At 39.7% G+C, this 25,264-nt stretch overlaps 1 protein-coding gene across 5 annotated transcripts in view; it reads left to right on the top strand.

Annotated features, from left to right (window-relative positions):
- CDH18 (cadherin 18) overlaps window positions 1–25,264 on the top strand; it is a 560,265-nt gene that overhangs the window by 471,923 nt on the left and 63,078 nt on the right. The window lies entirely within an intron of this gene.

Raw genomic sequence — 25,264 nt, 5'->3', positions numbered from 1 at the left:
GGATCAAGGCGTGCATATCTTTAGCATATGCCTCTCTAAGATTAGCCCGCCCTGCCGGAATAGTGGCTCACTCAACTAGAGCAGTGGCCACATTAGCAACCTTTTCCCACAATGCCCATCTAGTCAAGATTTGTAGGGCAGCCACATGGGCCACACCCAATACTTTCATTAAGCATTACAAGATAGATTCCTATGCTTCAGCTGAGGCAGCCTTTGGGAGGAGAGTGCTACAGCACATCCTCACAGACCAATAGTAGCCACAGCCTGGTAGTATCCCCACCCTATATGGGTCAGCTTTGGTATGTCCCACCTGATATCATCTTTCCATGCACAGGAGAAGAGGCATTTGGTCTTACCGTGAAATCGGTCTTCTGTGTGCATGTCAAAGATGATATCAGGGCCAATCCCTATGAGGACTGGGCTACCTTTACAAGTGCTATTAGATCTTGAGCAGAGAGTGTATGAGTACTGTTGTCTTGTTTTTATTCGTGCTTTTACCGGCCTTACTCCTTTGAGCTTGTCATCGAAAACTGAGGGAGGAGCAGGCGCAGACCAGGAACAGAACTACATTAAAACATCAGCAGTACTCTTTTGCCTTCAACCACTAGGGGGAGCTAGTTACCCACCTGATATAATCTTTGACATGCACAGAGAAGACTGATTTCACGGTAAGACCAAATGTCTCTTCTCCCTCCTATCCCCTCCCTCTTGCTCCTTCCCTCCCCCTTCCTTTGTCCTTCCCTCCCAATTCCATCCCCAACCCCTTCCAATCCCCTTCTTCCCCTTTCCCCTCCTCCCCCCCTTCCCATGGTCAGTTTTACCTATCTTAAGCATGATTGCACAGGAGTAAATACCATTGAACTCTGTAAGCATGCAAATTATCAAACCTTCTCCAATGTGCTCCTTCCCCCTCCTTCTCCCCCATGGTCAGTTTTACCTATTCTAAGCATGATTGCAGGGGAGTAAATCCCACTCAACTCAATAAGCATGCAAATGATCAATCCATTCTCAGCAAACTTGCACAGGATCTCATTTCTTACTTCCCGGATTAAAAAGCTGAGAAATTCACTAATAGGCAAAAAACTTTGCTGTTTAAGAATGTATCTATAGCGAACAGATATTTCTACTAAACTTTAAAAAGCAGGGAAATTGGACAGCTATAGTGAATGCACCAGGAGAGCAGGAGACCTGACCTGCTCTCTGAGATATTGGACTGCCCTACAAATTGGTCAAAATGCAAACACCATTTGGGTTGGTCTTTCACAGTCCAATCCACTTCCTGTGTCGCTTGGAAGAATTTGGGAACATGTGCCTCTGAGCATGTGGTGGCAACACCTGCAGTCAGCCCAAATAATAGAAAGAAGGCATGTGCTGTGCTGATCTTGTTTTAGCAGGGAGGAAGCAACATTATTAAGACAGTTGATATAGTTCAGATGGTCTCTTTGTCACTATGTCTGATTTCCTTTGAAATTTTAATGATGTTTCCTATAGGAAATCATTTTCTTTTGTTTCTATTTCTGTGAATATGTGAAGTACAGCAACACTTTGCAAAATGTACACTAAAAAAACTCCAAAAATAATTGTGGAATAATGGCTCTGACTATTCTGCCGAATAGTCTCCAGTGGACATCAGTTTGCACAAGATAAAACAGTGGGAGGTGAAATATATTCTAGCAAAATTCTAAGTGTCCTCTATGTTTTTAATTGACCTTGCCCACCTTGCCTTAAATGAAGTGGTTTAAATATAGCAGGCTGAAAACATGCATCCTCTTTTTCCCAACAGCTAGAGTCATTGTTGAAGTAGCAACATATTGTAAGCTGTGTTGTGGCTGAGTCGGGATAAGGGACTTACACCAGCATAGCCCAGCTGAGCCAGGACCCAGCCAGCTCAGCCAGAGATCTACCATATCTTAACTCCCCTCAGCCTGGCATAAATACCTATAAGATTGGGGGACTCCCTCCAAAATGGTGATGGACGAGGTTCTTTTGTTCTGAGCTCCATTACTCCTACTTAATCTGCTTCATTGTTTAATGGCATTTTAAGAATTTTAAACAATTTTAACATTTCATTAATGTCCTGCGATTAATGAGTCCAAAGCTTAAAGTTTACAACCTGAGGTGAGACAGATTTGCCCCTCTTGTATTTCAACTTGGAGCATTTGGTGAGTTTTTTCACAAGTTGACGACGTGAGAGGGCTGTTAGGAGAGAAGCAAGGAAATAGTGTTTTGCTTTGAAACAGTTTTACTCCTTTATGGCTGCCCTGCCTGTTCTTATCACATTGAGTGGACGACGACGGTGAAAGATTTTAGAAGGAGAAGCGCTGAGGTTTTTTGTTTTTTTCGGAGTAAACTCAGAGTGATTAAGGCATTATGGTAGTAACTAGATCCCAGAAAAGCTGAAAGAGATTTATAGAACCTCTCTCTGCATCCACACAGAGATCATTCTTGGAATATTGCCTTCCCGTGGAAACTGAAGGAACATTTAACAAAGGAATTTTAAGCAAGCGCAGCTCTACCCCAGTTATGGCAGACTCACTGAATTTCACTGCCTTGGTGAATGATGAAGATAGTAGAGACCCCCAGCTGGGAGAGTCTCCAGATACTTGTGATCAAGAACAGATGGGCAATTGGTCTCTTGACCCAGAATTCACATGCAAAAATTCCTTTTTATTGCCTCTTGAAGATGGCACATTTTTGTACACTTCTGCTACTGTACAGCAAGACAACTCACTGGTAAGGGGCATAGAAAAGGAAACTCAGGTAACCCTCGCTGAAGTATATAAATATCTCAGGGACCAGTGCTTTCTCACAGCTCAAGCTAACGAGGGAATATTTCAAAGTCTGGATAATTTAAGGAAAGAGCTCTCTGGTCTTAAGGCCAATATCCAGGTCATAGTGGACTTAATTGAGATTGGGATCCTGACAACAGCTCCTGCACCAGCACCGCCTAGTCAAGAAGCCAATAAAAACTGTTTTAACAGAGCTACAGGTAGATATTTCCCAGATTGATGACCGGGATTTTGGGGACCATGTGGGTGACTTCTTGATGGACTGGGATAGACAAGGGATTATATGGCCAGATATGGCAGATGTGGAAGAAATTCAGGACGATATTATTGAACTTTCCCACATTATTCTTCCTGATCCTGATGTTATTGTTTTGGATGAGTGGCAAGAGGACTCACTAATGGAATTCAATAGGTGAGATGACATTATGGAGCAGAATGGATTCGAAGATGAGTGTGAGGAACTGAGGAAGAAGCTGATTCAGACAGATAATGAACTAACAGGGACTCTCCAGACAGAACAGGATAAGACTGATTTCAATATCTCTCTATTTAATCGGCCATTGAAGCAGATGGATGGCTTGTGGAAAAAAGGTGCAGAGGTGTTAGCAGAACTATTACCAGCAGTTGGGATCCTAAGGAAGGATTTAGGGGAAATGACTTGCACATGACTCCCGGGGACATGGGAGAATAAGGGGTATAATGGATTGACTTTTACTTGTTTGGAACACTGTCAAACCTTTTGGACTTTTCTGTCTTATTTCAAAAATAGTAATGTATCTTTTAAGTGGGGTAAACATACATTGGGACAAAGTTCTAAATGTATGTATTCATACCAGGAAGTAGTTCAACAAAGGAAGGTCCCTAGCCATTTCTTCAATCAATACAAAAGGGCTCATTTTCTTAAAGACCCCCCCATAAATGCAGGACCTATAAGATTGTGCCCTTCATTGGATAAAACCTGGAGGTGATTTACCAATCTCTGCTGAGGAAAATCAAAGGCTGCTTAATGAGTGAATAATAGCTATGACCTCACAGCCTGATTTTTGCATTGCAAAGTTTACAAAGGTAAGTTTCATTGGTCTTGGACACTTCACTCTGATATAAACCAAGAAGTCACAAGTTAAATACGGTATAATTATCTACAGCTTTACTATCTATTTTCACTATAATTGTCTTCAATTCTGCTTTTCTCTCCTCTGTTCTTTCTTCTTTTATGCTAGCTTTTTTGGATTTCAATATAATAATTCATCACATTTTAGCTGTGAGTTCATCAGAAGATACAGTGTCAGCTTCCATGCCATTAGATACGCTAGTACTTTTTAAGATAAAAGGAACTTTAAAAAGAGTTATTTTTATAATCTAACACTGGTGCTAGGAATTTTTCTTTAGTTTCTCATTCTGCATGCTGGTTTTATTATACCAGCTGCTTTTCACACGACAAAATTCATGTAAAGTACATCAGCATGCTGTCTAGCTCTTTCTTCTGACTCTGTTGGTTTTCACTTAGTAATTTTTGAAATATTTTCCAATATGGTAAAACTCAGAGCTTGGAAGATTACTTTTTAAAAGTAATAAATTACAGTTACAGTTACATGGCCCAAAAAAGTAGTAATTACCATTACGTTACAACTGCTCTGAAAGTAACTGATTACTTTACTTTTTCTCAAAAGTAATCACTACAATTATATTTCTGTTACCTTTTTAAAAAAAATGCCTACAAGGTGCTGGCCTTGGCAGCTGCGCATCTAAATAGCCTAAAACAACATTAAAAATACACACATACAGAGGTAGTAGAATAATTCTTTTTATCCATAAGATTGCAATGGTGGTCTCTTCGCTGGTAAGGGAGGTGGTGAGGGAGGCAGAGGCCACTACTCAGATCTTTGCACGTCAAACCAAGTGCACCCCCCCCAGCCAGCAGGCATAATCTCTCTCACTTAACTACCTCTTGGACCCTGCCCTGCCACCAACTAAGGGACACTCACCCAAGCAAACATTTTCCCCTGAGATGCAAAAAAGTTAAAATACTACAAATGCAGCACAGTAGCTAGAGAGGGTGGTGGAGGCCACTTTGTGTGCCAAAAGATGTAATCTTTCACCTCCACAGTTCTTTATCTCCATTCTGCTGCTGCCTCCTTCTCCTCCTTTAGCCACATTCTTGCCCTCCGGCTCCTTTTTCCCTTCACTCCATTTTTTTAAACAATTGTTTTCTCCACTCCACCCTGTCTCACTCTCCACCTCCTCCCTTGTCTCCTTCCCACCCACAGACCATGATGATAATGAAAGTTAAGGAGGAAAGCACAAAAACAGGACTACATCTGAACATCAAGAAGACTAAAATAATGACAACAGAAGATTTATGTAACTTTAAAGTTGACAGTGAGGACATTGAAGTTGTCAAGGATTATCAATACCTTGGCACAGTCATTAACCAAAATGGAGACCATAATCAAGAAATCATTAGAAGACTAGGAATAGGGAGGGCAGCTATGAGAGAACTAGAAAAGGTCCTCAAACGCAAAGATGTATCACTGAACACTAAAGTCAGGATCATTCAGACCATGGTATTCCTGATCTCTATGTATGGATGTGAGAGTTGGACAGTGAAAAAAGCTGATAAGAGAAAAATCAATTCATTTGAAATGTGGTGTTGGAGGAGAGCTTTGGGCATACCATGGACTGCAAAAAAGATAACCATTATAACCAAGTGACTTCCTGGAGCTATTATCTTTTTTTTTTAATTCATTTTTATTCAAATTTTTCAAAGACAAAACAAAACAAACAAAACAAATTAACTATCACAATAAAAACTATTGACTTCTGATTTGTCGTAGATTAGCTATAGGTCTATGATATATAACAAACCTGTCTCTTAATAAAATATACAATCACTTCCTCCAGTGTTTATCTTGATTGGTATCAAATCTCATTAACATCATTTTATTCTTTCCCCAAAAAGTCAAAGAGAAGTTACTAATCCTTGAGATATATATCCATCAATTTTTCTCCAAATAAACATGTCAATTAATCTATCTCATCAGGTCTACTAAGTCCAATAATTTCAATAGCTCTTCTCCCATTATCAATATTGATTCCATCTTCCATTTTTGCACACCAAATAATCTTGCTGTCATAATGATTCCATCTTCCATCTTCCGTCTTTGCACACCCAATAATCTTGCTGCCATAGTCATATAATAAGAGTCTGATAGGAATTTCTTTCATCACAAATATTTTGTTGCCATCAATTCTGAATGTGTTACTGAAATGTTGTTGTAAAGTTGTGTCTCTGTTCCTCTTTTTTACAGAATGCACCAGCACATCTCTTATGAGTTTTTCCATTGTCACATATCTGGAATTAATTCTATACGCTTTCTCTATTTCAAGTTCCATCAAATCCTTCCAATCCAGGAATTTTTTCGAGCCATTAATATCTTTATCTCTAATCTCTTCACCAATTCCTTCAGGGACAGCACTAGATTCCAAATAGCAATATTTGTTTATAGGATCTATCATAGCCAAAAAATCCAGATCTTTTTCCATGTCCATATTTAATAAGTCTATGCCAATCTCCAAGTCTTGAGCCTTCTCTATGATCTTTCTTTCATCTTCTTTTTCTTGTCCAATTATAGAATCCTGAATTTCTTTCATTTCCTGTCTTATTTTGCCAATTTCAATTTTCATCTCTTGCCTAGTCTGTCCCAGCACCTGTTTCATTAGCTTGATCTCATTCATTATTTTCTGAAACATATTTAGAGAGAGAAACCCTTCCTGAACATCCAGGGTCTCAGTGACCTTCTTGATTGTCATTCTTGAAACCAAAAGAACAAAACCCCTTCCAATATAGTCACTGTACTCAAGCAAAGAACAGTTTGTTTCTTTTTCCAGTCACCAATGAGTTAATTTTGCAAGCCAGATGACATCACCCTCTAGACAGCACGAATGGCCTTATCTCTTATATGTCCAAAACAAATTTAGTTCACAGCGTCCAAATGGCTAGTAGCATAAAGAATAAGCAGATTTGCCAAGAAAAAAAAAAGTAGACCAGAAAAATAGTCCCAGACATATAATACACAAATGTCAAATAAATCAGATGTTCTCTTCTAATTAGCAGCCTCTCATCTGTTTATATCTTTAAAATGCTCAATTCCATGCCAGCTTTTTGCAATAAAAACAAAGATAGGCTATTTCGATTTTCTTCCTCCTTAATTCCGTATGTAAAAAAGAAAGTTATAACTCACCCAGGGCTTCTTTGTTGCTAACTCTTTGACAAATCTCTTTTGCAATAACGATAACAAAATGATTATAATTGACAGGAGGATGCTTGCCTGTTAATTTCCGTTTTTCTTCAAAAAAAAAAAAACGGCTCGCTTAATCAGTTAGAGCCTGTTAGTAATCCCTGGCTCCGTTCCACGTTGGTGGCTGCCTTCCTTCATAGGCAGTTCCAATGAATTCCAGTCCAGCAAACAAAAATGAAGCTTTCTGTGGATAATCTCTTCGTTTCTCCCTTACCTGGGAGAAAGTTTTTTCCAGTCAAAAAAAAAATCTGACTAGTTTTACAACTGAAAAAGCTTCCTCTGAGACGGGAGCTCGTCTCAAAGGCTGCACAGGCGGAGCGATTCCTCCTGGGAAGTCCACTTTCTGGAGCTATTATCACAAATAAATAGTCTGAATGCTAGTACTCCCCCTAGGGTCCTAGATCTGAGGCTTTGATTTGTAAGTTTGACAGTTTGATTTAACGTCAGTTCACAAAAGCACCAAACATCCAGATAAAAGCTGGCTGCAGGATCCCCAGTTCCAGTCTCACTTAATGGTCCTCGATAAATCATTTGAAATCTGCTACATTAATGAAGCATTATTGCCGGATACCCCAATATCACCACACACATACATATACGAAGGCAACTCCAGATACATAGCCCAACCACCTCTTTCAGAGTATGTCTACTACCTCAACACTTTCAGTAAGCTAGGAGCCTCCAGACAGAGAGCTCATATCTCAGTAGAAGAGGATATGTGTTTCATGCGCTGAGGTCCTAAATTCAATCCCTGACAGTCAAGAGGATCTAACATGACAAAGCTAGCAAAAGCCCTTGGCCTGAGCGGCTCCCAGTCACAGGCAGTAATACTGGGCTAGATGAGCCACTACTCTGATTCGGTATAAAGCAGCCTCCTATGTTCAGAAAACATGTTCAACTCGAGGTTTTAAGATGTTTTTAGTGTTTTGTCTCCCTGGGCTCTTTCTGGAAGGAAGGGCAAGATAGAAGTTTAATAATATATAAATAAATATTTCCAAGTGAATTTTTACCCATGCAAGGGGCATGTTACAAACTCAGGTTCAATTCATATTATTGCCAGTCAAAGCATTTGAGAAAGGCTTTTGATCTTTGGAGAGTTGAGTTAGTGATGAGAGTAGTCATAGACAGTTTTAGACTAGACACAACATTGTGCTAAGGCAGATTTTCCCCAACCTGGTGTCCTCCAGATGTTTTGGTCTGCTACTCTCATCATCCCCAGCCAGCATGGCCAAAGGTCAAGGATGATAGGTCTTTTATCATTCAAGATATCTGGAGGGTGCTAGCTTGGGGAAGGCTGATCTAAGGCAGTGCTATATATGGGAAGAACATAGCATGCAACTTGTGTTCCAATGGTTCCAGTTTAGTCCCTGAAATCACCACTTAATGGGCTTTAATTCTGGGAAGAAGACCTTGGAAATCTGGAACTTGAAATGCTGCTATCACTTATAAGTAGACTTCACTGTGCTAGGTAGACTGATAGTGTGAGGTTACTTTGTATGTTCAAGGCTGAACGTTTATGAAAAAGATTACTCTGGTGTCTCATTTGATGCAACATTCTATCCATCCTAATGGCTCTCATTAGCTATGAGATGCAAATTCCATGAGCTCTGTGTCATATCAGTATCAAGCTGTGTTCTGTATCTGATTACAGTGCTGGCTGCAAGCCACTTGGCTTCTGAAGAGAAACCTATTGAAGGATGACACTAATCCAACAAACAATTAATGAACATTTCTCGTAATCCACTTTGTGTGTCCTGGTTGTTTTATTAGGACATACCCGAAGCAGATACTTATGAGAATTGAGAATACATTTTGTATCATTACTTTTATTGCCCCTGTGAATGCTGAATTTGATTGGCTCCATTTGGATCAGTTTTAGCATACCAACAATGCTGTAACAATCCTTTTTTTTTTTACAATAATTTTTATTCAAATTTTCATAAAACATACAAAACAAAATCATAAAACATTCAAAGACAAAAAACAGAACAAAACAAAAATGATTAAACAAAAAAATAAAATGTTGACTTCCCATTTGTCGCAGATCAAATCAGTTATAGGTCTACAATATATAACAATCCAGTCTCTTAAATTATATTATAAAATCACTTTCCTCCAGTAGTTATCTTAATTAATCATCAAATCTCATAAACATTACTTTATTCTTTCCACAAAAAGTCAAAGAGAGGTTTCAATTCTTTAAGAAATATATCTATCAATTTTTCTCCAAATAAACATGTCGATTAATCCATCTCGTTAATAATAATAATAATCTTATTGTCATAACCATAGTCCAAATAAACATATCGATTAATCCATCTCATCAAAATCTGTTAGGTCCAATAATTTCAATAGCCATTATTCCATTATCCCTATTAATTCCATCTTCCATCTTCAATAGTCCTGTTAAGTCCAGTAATTTCAGTGTCCAATCTTCCATTATCAGTATTCCATAATAATCTTGCTGTCATAGCCATAGTCATATAATAAGAGTCTGATGGGAATTTCCTCTATCCCAAATATTTTCTTGCCATCAATTCTGAATAAGTTGCTGAAATATTGTTGTAAAGTCATATCTGTGTTCTTCTTTTTTACAAAATGCACTGGCTCATCTCTTGAGAGTTTTTCCATTGTCACATGGCTGCAGTTAATTCCATAGATTTTCTCTATATCAAGCTCCATCACGTCATTCCAGTCCAGAAGATTATCCAAGCCATTGATAACTTTATCTCTAATATCTTCATTAATTTCTTCAGAGATAACGTTAAATTCCAAACAGTAGATTTTATTTCTAATATCCATAAACTCCAGATCTTTTTCCAATCCCACATTTGTTCCAATCTCCAGGGCTTGTATCTTCCCTTTATTTTTTCTTTTCTCATCTCTGACCTCATTCTCCTCTCTCACAGGATCCCCTATTTCTTTAAGCTCCTGCGTCATTTTGCTCAGTTCAATTTTCAGCTCCTTACTGCCCTGTCGCAGGGTTTGTTTCGTTATCTCAATCTCATCCATTATTTTCTGAAACATAATTACTTCCAGATTCTCAGCCACTTTCTTGATTGCCATTTTTAAAACCACGAAAACAAAACAAAACAAAAATAAAGAAGAACCACTTCTTATTTCAGCAACAATTGGGTTAATATTCCAGGCTTGATGACATCACAGTATAAACAGAGCAGCCTGCCTTATCTCTCTATGTTCAAGAATACAAAACAAATTTAGTTCCCAGCATCAAAACAGTTAGTGGCGTCGTGAAGAAGCAGATTCGTCAAAATAAAATAGACCAAAAAGAGAATAGTCCCAGACAATATAATGTTCCTCGGAATAGAAATCCCTCTTCTGTTTATATCTTTAGAATGCACTTCCAGGACAGCTTTTTGCAATAGAAACAGAGATAAGCTGTTAATTTCGTGAATAACAGAGAAGAGTTATAGCTCACCCAGAAGTTCTTTAAAGCTGATTCATTTGACAAATCTCTTTTTGCTGCAACAATTTAAACCAAGTAAAAAAAATAATAGAAAGAAGGGTGCTTGCCTGTTAGTCCGTTTTCTCTTTGAAGAAAAGATAAACGTATCGCATTAATCAGATAGAGCTTGTTCGGAAGTCCGTCCGGCATTGCTGGCTGGACCTTTTCTCATAAATTAATGAAATCCAGTCCTCCCAACAAAAACAGGCTTTTGAGGTTGATCTCTACGTTTCTCCCTGCCCGGGAGAAATTTCATCAGTCAAAAAAAAATGTTCTGACTGATTTATATCTGAAGAAGCTTCTTTTGAGGCGGGAGCCCGTCTCAAAAGCAGGCACAAGTGAAGTCACCCTTCCCGGAAGTCAATGCTGTAACAATCCTAAGGGGCAATTGTTTGTTAAGTCTTTGAAATGGCCATAAATGTTCTCTACTACCTTCATGTAGTAAGAAGGCTGTAGCTTTGTCTTTCTTTGTACCTTCAAAACTCTACATCCTAATCCAGTGCTGACATCTAACCTCTAGAACAGCTTTCCTCAATGTTCTAGTGAAGACTTATCCAATCTGGTGCTCTCATCCCTGACTTTTGGCCATTATAGCTGGAGTTGGCCTCCAAAACCTCTGGAAGGTACCAGGTTGGGGAAGTCTGCACTAGAACATTAAATTCAAGAATGTCATCTACTGTATCACTCTCTTAGATACTGTTCTGTCTGCCAGAATAGTTCAGATTTGCAGAGAAGTGTGCCCATCCTCTGCCCAATAAATGTTGCTAATGCATGTTGATATTAATGTTTTTGAAAAATTATTATATTTTCCCTTGAAAATCTTGAAGCGATTTATCTAAATGGAGTCCCAATTTTGTTTAAGGGAAAACTTGTGGCATCTATGGATATTGTGTGATTTGCCTGAACTGAATCTTAGTTTAGAGGAAGTGAACTTCTCTGGAAAGAAATAAAAACATAGTGCTGCATGCCCAGGCATGATGGTTTTCCTTCAAATTGATAGAAGTTTGGGGAAAACTGGGATATCTGCATGCAGGACACTATTAAAAATGTTTAATGCACAAACATCGATTTACACTTTCCCACCTATTAAATTAGGAGGTAAACCACATATCTGGTTTAATCTACAATATTTAATACAGGTGGTGGCTTCAGTTCAAAGAAAATTATTTGTACTCACACCCCATTGAGATTGATGAGAAATAAGCCTGATTAGCTTTCTCTGGATTGAAGCAATCAAATCTTTACACCAGAATTCCTCAATCAGGGCACCATAGAACCCTTGGGTTTCACAAGCCACCCTAGAGATTCTGAGTAATAACATTTGATGAACACACTGAATTATATTTATTAAAACTTTCTAATTTTCCAAATAATGGTCTGAGTTATAACCATGAATTAGTGCAAATTTGTTTTTGAATGTTAAATAAATTACTTATCACCAGTTTTTAACTCTTTTTCTGGGTGGGGAGAGTGGGTTGGGGTTTCACAGGATGTCACAACATGGTACAAGTGTTCCTCAACCTTGAAAGAAGGTGGATTCAAGGGCTTCTGTTGGATGTTAAATATACATGTACAGCAAAACACTCCAGTAGGCAAACCCAGTGGAGGCTGGTCCACTAGGTAAGTGGGGCACTGCCCTACCAACTTCAGTTTGCCCTCAGTCAGCTCCCACCTCCCTGCCTTTTTTTCTTACAAACAATGTTGCTCATGTAGAACTCAGCAGGGAGGAGGATGGGGACACAACTAGAATTAGTTGGTTCTGCCTGTCATTGGTCTTTGTTCCTCCTACTGTTTGGGCTGACTGAAATCTGTTCCACCTGCCCCAATGGGCACTAGCCACCACTGGAAAACCATTATCTTAAGCAACTATTTAAAGGGAGTGTTCTCTCTAGTAAATGTTACATTTACTTGTTATACCTCAAGAAAATTTGAGATGTGCACCTTCACATTAATGTAAAGGAACAACACATACATCCAATATGTTCACTTTTGTGCTACAGTAATCCATCTTCAAAAGCACAGTTTCTAGAAGAAATACTGTTTTCTAGGTATTTTCTTGGGAATGTGATTGTGATAGCTTACATTGTAATGGGATATGGCTGAAAATTAGTTTTGTATCCATGGCATCTATCCTCTACATTGGAATGTCCTTCATTAGCCTTTGCTGTGGCTGACAAATGATAGAGAGCCTTAAGTGATCTTGATATTTTGCAGACTGCAGAAGGAATTACAATATGTGGTACAGTTAACAGCTGAATGCTGGTAAACCTAGAGCATATTTCAACAAGCTGCTCTCATCTATTTCTTTTAAAAAAAAAAAATACAACACACCTGCTTTATTTTCAGGCAATGTGGAGTGCATGTACCAGATTAAAGAAACCTTCCACAGTTTTGAAAAGTGTTTTCTGTGCACTTCAAAGTGTTCATTTTATGAGGAGTTAGTGGAGCATGCAGGAGAGTCTTATTGCTGCCTCTGGCTTTCCAATTTGTCTAATTGTTGTGCAGTACTATCTAGTATGAAGTGATATATTGTGGCACTTGAGTTACCTGCTCCTGCAGGCAGTGCAGAAAAGCCCATTTTCCATCCACCTTCATTTTAGCTAGTAGCAGAGATGGACTTAGTTCACCTAGTTCACCAAAGTTTGCTGAAACCCCTCTGCTCTGCCTTGGCCAACTAATACATTATATGCATATTATAATTCTCAACATTCCATCCCACTCTTCAAACAATCTGGTATAATTTTCCCATGCCCATAAACATAACCTATTGTGGGGCTATGAGGATGAAGGGACAGGATTATACAGTTAGAAGTACGCCTGATTCTTAATTACTGAGATTACCAAATACAGAGACCAAAACATTAGGGTCTCTGAGTGTACCACTGATGGGGAATTTTTGGGATCTGGGACTGGAAGTCCTTGGAAAAAATTTGAAGACGCAGGCTTGAAGCAAAAAGGTAGGCCTTTATTCTTTACTAGGATACGCAGGGTCAGCCCATCCAGAGTGCCTGGTGAGGACTGCCCTGAGGCACTGTCTGCATGGCTGTTTTATACAGTACTAAGGTCAGCATGTGACATTAGTTTACCAATCCCACAAGTTCCTTCCCACATAACGTAACAGTTCCTCCTCTCTGCAGTATTTCCAAACCAATCAGAAACATTATGTAATTCTACTCTCTAGTTACATGAACACGTGTACAGGTAATTTGTCAGTGTTTTAATATACTTCTTATTCCAATAATCTGTCTGTCTTACTAATATCACCATTGTTCTGCTGTCCTCCTTGACTAATGCTCTTCCAGGCCAGTTGAAACCAATTACTACCATACACTACATTCTACTATTATGAGTGGGCCTTCATGCATACCTGTTACTTTCATTGTTTCTGATCGGCCAGGCTGACCCAGGTACACCTGGAGATATTAGAACATGTTCCTTGAGCGGTACAACAATTCCAGGTTGGGTTTGGCTCAACTTAAGGTAACTGAAAGTTCATGAGCACCACAGTTCTATTAATTTGCTATAGGGGTTCTTATTTCTTATATTTTCTTAGAAGTCCCATTCCTAACTTAAAAATACATAGCTATAGAGAAGGAGCTATGATTAAAGTACTGGACTATGACTGGAGACCACACAGTTAAGAAAGGCACTGGGTGATTCCAGCCAGCCACTATCTCTCAGCCTCAGAGGAATGGAAAAGGCAAACTACCTCAGAATACCTTTTTACCATGAAAACCCACTTACAAAGTTGGTATTCTGTTTGTCAAGACTGAAATTAAACACACTGGGACATCTTAAAAGTCAAAGTTTCTCTCACTCCTACTTTGATAATGTTTCAAAGTTTTCCACTGAACTGAACTTCACTTGCCTCTCTGTGAAAATGGATTTTGGGGTCTCATAGGCCTGTGGGCCTTTTTGCTTAGTTCCTTGTGATTTTTCTTATATTTTGTAAACATATACCTTCTAATATCTATGTTTATATGTGTGGATATATAAAAATTCTCCATTACCACTCTGTTCCTGTTGCTGGACAGCCAGTATCATGGGTAAGGATCCAAATCTCATGGGAAGTGGCTTAAATCCAGTCAAATTCATAAAAGAATTTGCTGGGTGCTGCCAACAAATAGGATTAGGTGTATTCCACAGCAATATGTTTTTCAACTATAATTGTCTTCTGTGACTTCATCATTTGAAGGCTAGTTTGCCAACCCCTGTTCTGCCTTGAGTACATGCTATGTCCATCTCATGCGTCAGTCTAGTTTTCAAAATCTCTAAAAAAGATACAATTTCATAGTGGCATGGAACATTGTTGGCTTGCCTACAAAGAGTGATGCTGAATTTCTGTCCAGTTTGCTGCATCCCAGAGCTTTTTAGGAGCTACTTGAGATTTCCAATTCAGCTTTTGGATATTGGTCTACACTGAGAAGAATGATGATGCCACTATGATATTTAGTTGAGAAGAACTGAGGTGCCACTATGTTACTGAACCTTTTCAATGGCTTTCAAGAAAATTGACTATGTCTATCTGTTAAGAAAATCTGGCAAGCAAGTTCTGAGTATTTAAATTGTTCCAGTGTATTCAAACTGCTGAAGAAGATGAAGAGTATAGTTTGTTCATAGAAGAAACCACTTATAACTCTGAAGACACATTGTCTCTCAAAGAGCAGTTTTAAAGAAATTGATAATAGGATAATATTGGCTATGTTGCTAGTTTTAGTATTTTCACTGTGTATATGCTAATAGTCTTCACATATTATCTTAACTCAGAAGTTTATAGATACACTATAGTAAAGCAGCCTTCCCTAACTTGATGACCTCCACATGCATCAAGTTGAACTACAACTCCCATCAGCTCCAGTCAGCACAGCTGTGCTGGGTGGAGCTGATGGGAGTTGTAGTCCAAAACATCCGGAGACCACTAGGTTAAGAAAATCTACAGTAAGGTCTTTGAGGACTTATATTCTCTCAGATATAAGAATAGTTCCTGTTCACTCCTCTGTATGACTGTGCAGAAATAATTGAAGAGTCTAGAAAATAGTTCCAACAAAAGACAATCCACAATGAGGCATAAAACGTTTTGAGTATCAGCAAAACCACACTTCTGTAAAATAAATGCCTCCCTTAATTTTCAATCAAGATGCATAAGCTGGTCTGAAGGCTGTCGAAAGTCTGTAATTGATTCAATTGTTGTCGGTGACCTTCAGTGAAGTATACTTTGAAAGACGCTGCTTGTCAATCTGTTCAGTGTTTTCTCATTCTGTTTTGTTTCTTCTATCCATTTCAATGCCCTCACTTTCAGCTTAAGGCAGAACCACAGCAACTTAGGAGTTAAAGAGAGCTCCGTTCTGCATTGGGACTATTTTGATGCTCCCTTTATTGGCCATCCCAATCCTGGTGTCACTTTTGTGGGGATGCAATGCATTTCTCTTTCATTTCATTTTCATGAAAACTATATCCTGTATTATAAAGAGCACAGAAGCCATCAAGAAGAAAGTGACAGCCAATGATTAGTAAGGCACGTGTCTGTCTCCCACATCTTTCTGGGTTTAGGCAAATATATATTTGAGTATTTCTGTTTAAAATAACCTCTGGCATGTATCATAAACCTCAGTCAAATACTTGTTTTGACTCGAAACAAACATGGTTCTCACAGAAAAGAAGAAAACAATTTTTCAGCAACTAGTGGGTTCTGGCCCAGCTTTAGTTCTTCAATGTTTGTTTATATCTACTATATATTGTTTGCCTGTTCCTCCATCTGTTTTCTATGTGTTCAGACACCTCTGAAGTTATTTATTTATTTTATTTATTTATTATTTGATTTATATCCTGCCCTTCCTCCCAGCAGGGCCCATGGCGGTAAACAAAAGCACAAAAAACCCCACTTCAAAACATCATAAAAACAGACCTTAAAATACATTAAAACAAAACAGCTTTTTTAAAAAAAAAATTAAAAAGCTTTAAAGACATCTTTTTAAAAAGCATTAAAAAACATTGTGTTTTTTTTAAAAAAAATGTTTTTTTTAAAACAAACATATTAAAAAGCAATTCCAGCACAGACGCAGACTGGGATAGGTCTCAACTTAGAAGGCTTGTTGAAAGAGGAAAGTGTTCAAAAGGCACCAAAAAGATAACAGAGATGGCGCCTGCCTAATTTTTAAGGGGAGGGAATTCCACAGGTTAGGTGCCGCCACACTAAAGGTCCGTTTCCTATGTTGTGCAGAACGGACCTCCTGATAAGATGGTATTTGCAGGAGGCCCTCACCTGCAGAGCGCAGTGATCGGCATCAATATTGCCACCAAATTTGGCACAATGGTCCCTGAGATTGAGAGACAGGTTTTGGTCTATATTTGAATACTATTGGATGCTATTTTGAATCAAGTTGACAAACTGAACTGTTCAAAACTGTGCTGATTTGGATGCCTCTTAAGCTATCATAATTGTTATACCTCTGCTGGAGGAATCTGATTCAGAGGAAGACCCGGCACTCCCCAACACAAACATCACAGAGGTGCAGGCTGGGGCCTTCAGAAATCACAATACCCCAACTTCCTTTGCAAGACACAGAAGGGCTTCCACAGAATCAGAGGCAGAGCCTGAGCTGCCATTCAGTTGGGGGGAGTGTCAACACCTAAAGGTGCAGACCCAGTCAGCTGCCAGATGCTGGAGTGCCTGCCTGAAGAACTAGGATTCCTTGGGAGCAAAGGGCTACTCATAAGAAAGCTACTTCTCACAAGCAGACCAGGCAGTTCAGATGGCCTACAGCTGTGCTCTGGGTAGAGCTCTGGAGGTTCATGGTTAAAAGCTTCTAGTGCTGGCAGAGTTCTGGAATACAATCACTTCCTTGATGTGCGGCCTAGCTGAGGCTGTCCTGTGTTTTGATTGTGAACTATTTATGGACCTTCCTTCTTATGTTGCCTCTGTGTTCTGGACTATAACCAGAATTATGTTTAATTGCCCTGGTGAGTGGACTTGAGGGCTGGATTTAGCTTCTCCTGAAGCAGGACACTAGCCAAATTTTGCATGGTGGTTCCTGAGATTAAGGTGGAGGTTTTTTGTCTCAGTTTGAGTACTGTTGGATGCCATTTTGAATCAAGATGGTGGACTGAACCTTCTGAAATGGCACTGATTTTAACCAATTTTGGCAGGAAACTGCCAAATTAAATCATCCATCTCTCTCTCTGTATATGTGGATGTGGGTGTATTTGTTGTTTTTTTAGAACTCCTGAGCAATGCTGGGTACTTTCTGCAAGTAGTATATATATATATCCTTTATATCCCACCCTTTCTCTAAGGAGCTCAAAGTAGTGTTCGTGGTCCCCTTCTGCCCTCCATTATATCCTTGCAACAACTGTGAGATAGATTATTCACTGAGAGAGTTACTTGCCCAGAATCGTCCAGTGTACTCAATAGCTTAGTAGGAACCTGGGTTTCCTCAGTCTTTGACAGACTAACCACTGTATTGATCAAGGATACCATATCAGGTTTTAAGCAAAGATTCAAAGGCTGCTAGAGAGCCAGTGTGGTGTAGTGGTTAAGGTGCTGGACTACGACCTGGGAGACCAGGGTTCGAATCCCCACACAGCCATGAAGCTCACTGGGTGACCTTGGGCCAGTCAGTGCCTCTCAGCCTCAGAGGAAGGCAATGGGAAACCCCCTCTGAATACCCCTTACCATGAAAACCCTATTCATAGGGTCACCCATAAGTTGGAATCAACTTGAAGGCAGTCTATTTCCATTCAAAGGCTGCCGTTCAAGATTTTTTTTTTAAAAAAAGACCAAACAACCAGAGTTTTAAGAGTATTTGATACTCCCCTACCAAAATTTGGCTTCTCCAGAGTCATCTCATTAGATAGGAAAACCTCTCACACAACTTAATACATACATAGGTACATGTTATTATGTGTACCCCACAGACAGTCCTAGGTCCTAATTCATTTTTCTGTATCTTTCACCTTTGACTACCACTACATTGTTTATTTTATATTTAATACCATATTTTTGTGGATAATTTATGACTCCATCGTTTGGCTCTAGATCTTTCTTCTGCTTTGTTGTCTGCTATTATGTGCTATCTTGTTGCTGTTGTGTCTTGGCTTTCCTCTCATTCTTTAAAAAGTTAACAGTTTTAAAACTGAGTTCCCTTTCTGCCCTCCTGGCAATCTAACCATTCTTCCATCTTTTACTTTGCCTTGAAGTTTTGCTACAGTCTGTCCTTCTGCCTACATGGATAACCTTTGGAATTATATTTGATTCTTCACTTTCTTTTGATTTATTTTCTGTCTCTCTCATGGCTATAGCACAGTCTCATCCATTGCAGCTTTTAAGCATCTCAAAAATCAGACTTTCTTTTTTTTTGCTACTCTCTGCTACCAAGACTTTATTTAATGATCTGATCATTTCTCATCTTGATGATTGAAGTTGATTTCTTTCTGGCTTCCAGTTTCTAACAATATGTTTTTCTGGTAATATCTATTCTACATTTTTGCTGCTTTTATTTGTTATTGTTCTCTTTGACCATGTGTCACCTTTTGTTTGTCATAGTCATCTTATTTATATATCCCATTTTCCACAAATACATCTGTGCTCAAAGCAGTTCACAGAAAAAAAAACATTGTAAATACAGTGTGTATGCACACACACACACACAACCCCCCCCAGCAAAATTTAAGAAAGCATAGAGGTGTTGTGGCTGGGTGTTTCCTTTCCTGGAATTAGGTGTATTACCTGTTTTGAGAGGGGCTTGGGAGAGTCATTGTCTGGGGGTACTCCTAGTTTCCAACCTGTCACTGGAGTCTCAAGTGGCTTCTGCAGCTAGGAGTACTTATACCCAGCTTAGGCTGGTTTGCCATCTATGGCCATTCCTGGACTAGGATAGCCTGGTCTCAGTTGTCCATGCTCTGGTGACCTCCCACTTAGACTACTGTAATGCACTTTATATGGGGCTGCCCTTGAATATGGTTCAAAAGCTGCAGCTACTGCAGAATGTGGCTCCTAGGTTGGCAAATGGAACAGCCTGATGGGGCCATGTGTCACTGGTCCTAAAAGCTCTGCAGACAGTGAGCTACTGAGACAAATTCAAGGTGTTAACATTAGACAGGGCTGGCCTTAGGGGTGGGCAAGCTGGGTAGTTGCCTGGGCACAGCACAAAGCTGAAAGAGGCACCAAGCTGAGCTCAGTGGCTGTGGGTTTTTTTTAATGTACTGTCTGTAGTGAGCTAGGGTGGCAAAACTCAAGTGTCTGTAACCTTTTTCCAAGGTTCTATAGGGTGTGTGGTTGCTAACTACAAAAATGATCTTTCTTCAGTTAGCTTTAAAATATGTTTCTTTTTCAATATCCTCTTTGATGTCATTTGCGCCAGGTAAAAATCAGTGGAACACAGCTTTGCTTTGAGGTAACGTACCAAGCACTTAGCATTTCAAATACTATAGACGCTATAAGCACTGTATAAATAATAATAAATAAAGCCATAAGCTATAAGAGGTTAGCTGAATACCTTTTTATTTATAAATTTTCTTTATTATTTTAAAGCTAAAAATAATGGATACTCTGAAATGAAGAATGCTTACCAAAAGATAGGAATTGTTACCAAATATATATATATATTGATAGTAAAACCTGTGATAGCTGAGTAGGTAGTGTTGGAGCTCACAGAAGAGAGCTTGCAGCAGAAGCCATTTTGTGTGCTGAACATAAAGAAAATAGGCCTACATCTCAATGAGAGTCATCCTTTGAGAGTCCCAACATGACTGAGACTTCATTGGGATCCTGGAACTGGAGCAGGAGTGCACAGAAAGCAGAGCAGCAAATAAGAGCTAGCTTGCTATGGGCCCTTTTCATAGGCATTGCTGGGGAAAAGCCTGAGAGTAGCACAGCCTATTGCACTGCTGTGTTTTGCAATCCTGCAGAAGTCATAAAACTTGGTAACACTGCAAAGTTGTGGGGCTGCCTGGTGGGGGGGCTGAGGCCACTTGCCCCAGGCCTCCACAAAGCAAGAGGCCCCCTGCCTCAGTTCCTGTGTGTACCATGTGACCCTGCCCTGACCCTGCCACATTGCTCACCACAATTCTTAGTATTTTGTTTAAAGATTTCATAAAAAGAAGAAATAGTATATAAGGGTGTAAGATGACACTGAATCACAACACGTAATTGTAACATAATGGGACCTCTCCCCAGTCACAATGAAGTAAATATTTTACATAGTTGTGTATTAAACAAAATAGATGCTAATTTGAAGCTTAAGCTGGCAGTAAAATGTATCATTGGGAGGCAGGAAGGGAGGTGCCTACATGATAGCTAGGCCTGCAGCCCAATTGTAAAGGAGTCTAAACCAATCATAGTAAAGTAAAATCTTTCCTTATGTCTCAGCAGCAATAGAGATAAGATTGGTCAGGCAGGCTTATGATTGACCCAGGCCAAGTAGCCCCAAGTAAGACTGAGTCCCAGGAAAGGCACTTTGCCAGAAGGGGGTTGGAATTTGAGGGACGTACTCAGGAGAAACACAATCAATTCCCACTCCATTATCCCCATGTTAAAAAAAATGAAACACATCTATCATTCTGCTTGATCCTAGGGCAAGGAGGAGCTGCAAGAGATAATTGTCACATATATCCCATGCATGCAATAATTCTTACATGTGCCCCCCTGCTGTATATATACATGCATGGGACAGCAGCAGGGGCCCCAACATCAGACCTGAGCTCCTCACCCAGGGCATTATTTATCCTAGGGCTGGCCCTGGCTTTAGTGTACAAAGCCCTAAATGTCTTGGGATCTAAGTTTCTTAAGGAGTGACTCCCCCAGTATCAACCATATAAATGATCAGCAGGGGAGGCCCTATTAGCGGTGCCACCTCTGATTGCTGCCTGATTGGCATTGACCCATGATGGCCTTTTCAGTGGTGTTTCCCTGTTTGTGAAATTCCCTGCCTGTTGAGGTGCATTGGTCTCCCTCACTATGGAATGTCAGGAGTAATTTAAACTCCCAGGCATTTGGTGGCCGATAGATACTGGCCATGGCAACCTTGAAATTAGGGATTTGAGTGGATGTAAAAAACCAAAATTTTAGTCTTCTCAAGACGCCGAAATGCAGGCTCCTGGACTGTTAACGGTCAGCAAATCACTCTGGTTTCTCAATACAAATACCTAGGTATTACCTTTCATTCATCCCTGAATTGGGCCACCCACATAAAAACTGCGATTACATTTGCATGTAATAACGCAAAAAAACTTCTTCGTTATTTCTATTATAAAGGGGGGAGGTATATACTGGCAGTAATTCAGACATTTCAATTGAAAATTATACCTCAATTATTATTTGGTGTGCAAATTTGGGTCCAGGCATTTAACAACTCGGTAGAATCTGTCCTTTCCTCTTTTTTGCGTCAAATTATGGGTTTACCAAGATGTGCTCCGGCAGCGGCTCTCAGGCTAGAAACTGGTTTGCCATCATTAGCATGCCAAGCGTGGCTCCTAGCCTTAAATTATTGGACCAGAGTATCCTATGAACCTCCCTTGGGTTACCTAACTCATATCTGGGACGATACTTATATTTCCCATTGGGATAACAACATTAGGAACAAGCTTTCTCAAATTGGTTTATCCTTTGATTATTTATCATCTCAACCTCTTTCCTCGGCCAGACTAGCTATCCGTACTCGTCTTAATGACATTGATTTCCAAACAACCAATACTGAAGCTACTAAAACCTGCTCACCAGCATATTTTAAAATGGAGTTTAAACCGTTCAAGCAGGCTACATATCTTGATTATCTTGTAACACCTAACTTACGTCTGGCCTTTACCAGGGCCAGATTTAACTCCCTAAACTCTGCACTTCTGATAGGAAGATACAAGGGGATTCCCTATAATTGCTGTTTGTGCCCTTGTGGAACTGGCAGCATTGAAACTCTTGAACATGTTATATTAACCTGTCCTATGTACAATCATATACAATATAAATTTTTGAACAAAATATTAGGAACTATCTTTTGGATGCCAAATGACAACAAAATACGTTACCTTATCTCAGGCACTAATAGAGGAATTACAATGGGAGTTATCAAATTCCTATATGCTGCACAATGTTTACGCTCCAAAGATTTTCCGGAGTAATGTACATAGCTTTTAGTGTTACTTTAATTTTTATTGTTTACTCTCTTTATATCTTTTAATGTTTCCTTACCAAAGACGGGTCTTTGACCGCAAAATAAAGATTTGATTTGATTTGAGTGGATGTGAGTGTTTTTAAATGTTTTTTGTTTAAAAATATGTTTTAAAGGCTGTAAGTGTCTCAATCCAAACTATGAGAAAGTCCCCTTAGAGTTCTTTGGGAGTAGTTCCCTTATGAGAGCTCTCAGGGCTGGAGGAGGAGGAGGAGGCAAGGTTGGTAGACAGCCATCCCCTGATGGCAAACAAAGAGTCTTTCTCTGACTTAGAGACTCAGTCTAATGCATGCTTATTTGGAAAAGGCCCCCTTGAATATAGTGTGACTTCCTTCTGAGTAAACATGTGTAGTAGCAAGGATGGAGAACCTGTGGCCCATCATGTGGTGTTGAACGACAGTTCTCATTGTCCCTGACTGCTGGCTGGGGCTGATGGGAACTGGAGTCCAACATGATCTGAAGGGCTACAAGGTTCACTACCACTTATGTACAGGATTGCACTGTAAGTGTCTGAAATATATTTGAATTAGTTGAACCAGATGTAATATGGCAGCCACATTTGTTTCCCACCTGTCTGCTGTGTTTGTGTCTTGGTGGGGGGAGGAAGGGGATCTAATTTTTATAATGGAGTGTCAATGCAGGTGAATAGAGCTGAATCATAAGAACATAGGAAGCTGGCTTTACACCAAGTCAGACCCTTGATCCATTGAGCTCAGCATTGTTGACACTGACTGGCAGAAGTTCTCAAAGGTTTTAGACAGGAGTTTTACCCAACCCCACTTGGAGATGCCAGAGACTGACTCTAAGGCTTCTGCATGCAAAATATATACCCCATCTCTAAACTATGGCCTTTCTCCCGATCCTCCTTTTTCCCTGTCTTAACTCCCTGCACTCTGTTACTTCAGGCATTTTTCTCTAGGAGGTGTTTCTGAAATTCTCTTTGTCCACATTTCTCATTGAATTTTGGGGTTCTGAATTTGTTGGTGCCTTTTTTAGTAAAAAGTACTTACTGTACTAAGATTATTCTGTTCTTCCATATATCTTTTTTAATTTCACAAAGAGGACTGTGCATGGCAGCTTACTGTTCTTTTGCCTCTTTCTCCACCTACATTACTAAGGCATATTTGCATGGATGAAATATGCAAAGAAGCCCTCTTGGGGTGATCATATGCATCACTGTGTCAAGATATGGTATGTTTCAGATGCACAAGTACACTTTCGTGCATTGATAAAAACACCATCCAGAAGCAAACTTGATGTGATTGTTACAGTATGTTGCTTAGACATAAGTGGGAAGAACAAACAAGCAAGCAAATGTGGTTGCCTCTTCTTGCATAGTTTGGCCCTAAGAATGCAAGTGTGGTATAGTGACTAGAATCTTGAACCTAGGATGAGCAGACATAAGTTCAAATGTGACTATCATGAAACTCACCATGTGACCAATCATGAAAATATTTCCCTTGTTCAATTCCTTCATTGTTCCTGAGGTTGTTAGAATGAATGTTTGTCTGGAAAAGACTCCCCATTTCTATGCTGTCCCCTTTTCTACATGTATTTTGGACCTTGAGGCCTGTAAGTTATTTGCATTGGCATCTGCTGCTGAAATTTCCAGTCTTCCAGACTAAGATTCACATCCTAAGCTGGGATGGTTAAATTTTCCTAAGGAGTAGTCCAGAAATACCCATTGTTCAACTCTGCATCCCAGCATTACCATTGCCCAGCATGTAAAGCCCCATTCCAGTAGCTTCAAGCTCATTTTCTTATTACATTACACCACCACCACCACCCCCGGGCCACTGTTAATAATACCAGCTGTGGGAGGACAGATGGTGGTCTCTAAGTAAGGGGAAGAAGACCATGCAATAAAAATCAGTAGAGAACACTGAACTGGAATGAGATAAAGGCTCCTCTGTCATGCACATGCAATGCACTAAGTGGCATGGGTGCCACTTACCCATGATCCCATGATGCTCTGACAACAGCTGTAGTAGACCCCAAAGGATTACTAGAGGTAATCCTTGCTATAGGGAGATTTTGCAAAGCAAATATAGAAAATTAACTTCACATTTATTGTACAGGTACTCTGCATGCTTGCAAATATATTTTAAATCATGAGTAGCCAAAGTGGTGCCCTCCAGGTGTTGGACTACAACTCCCATCATCCCTGACTATTGCTCTTGCCAGCTGGAGCTAATGGGAGTTGCAGTCTGTGATGTCCCTGTAAGTTAGCATCTCTAAATATGGTAAGTGCGGGTCTATTAGGTCGTGTATGGTAAATGACTGAGAGAGAAAGGGGAAGTACATGGGTTAGAAGCTGAAGTATGCTGGATGATGATTGGCTGAGTGGCTGGCTGGCTGAAGGTATAAATGTGAGGATGAGAGTTGTGTAGGGGGGGAGAAGTTGTTGAGTTGATTGGAGTGAGGTCATTTGGTGAGGGTTGGTTGGCAGAGTTCTGAGGGAAGTTTGGATTGTATTTAAAGAGTATAAATATGAACAGAAACATAAAGAGTGACCAAATATGAAACTATACGCTTGTGAAACATTCCTAA

The sequence above is a fragment of the Rhineura floridana genome, chromosome 1, assembly GCF_030035675.1.
Source record: "Rhineura floridana isolate rRhiFlo1 chromosome 1, rRhiFlo1.hap2, whole genome shotgun sequence".
NCBI lineage: Eukaryota > Metazoa > Chordata > Lepidosauria > Squamata > Rhineuridae > Rhineura > Rhineura floridana.
Note: the sequence above shows the minus strand (reverse complement) of the source record. Positions and strands in the feature narration are given on the sequence as shown.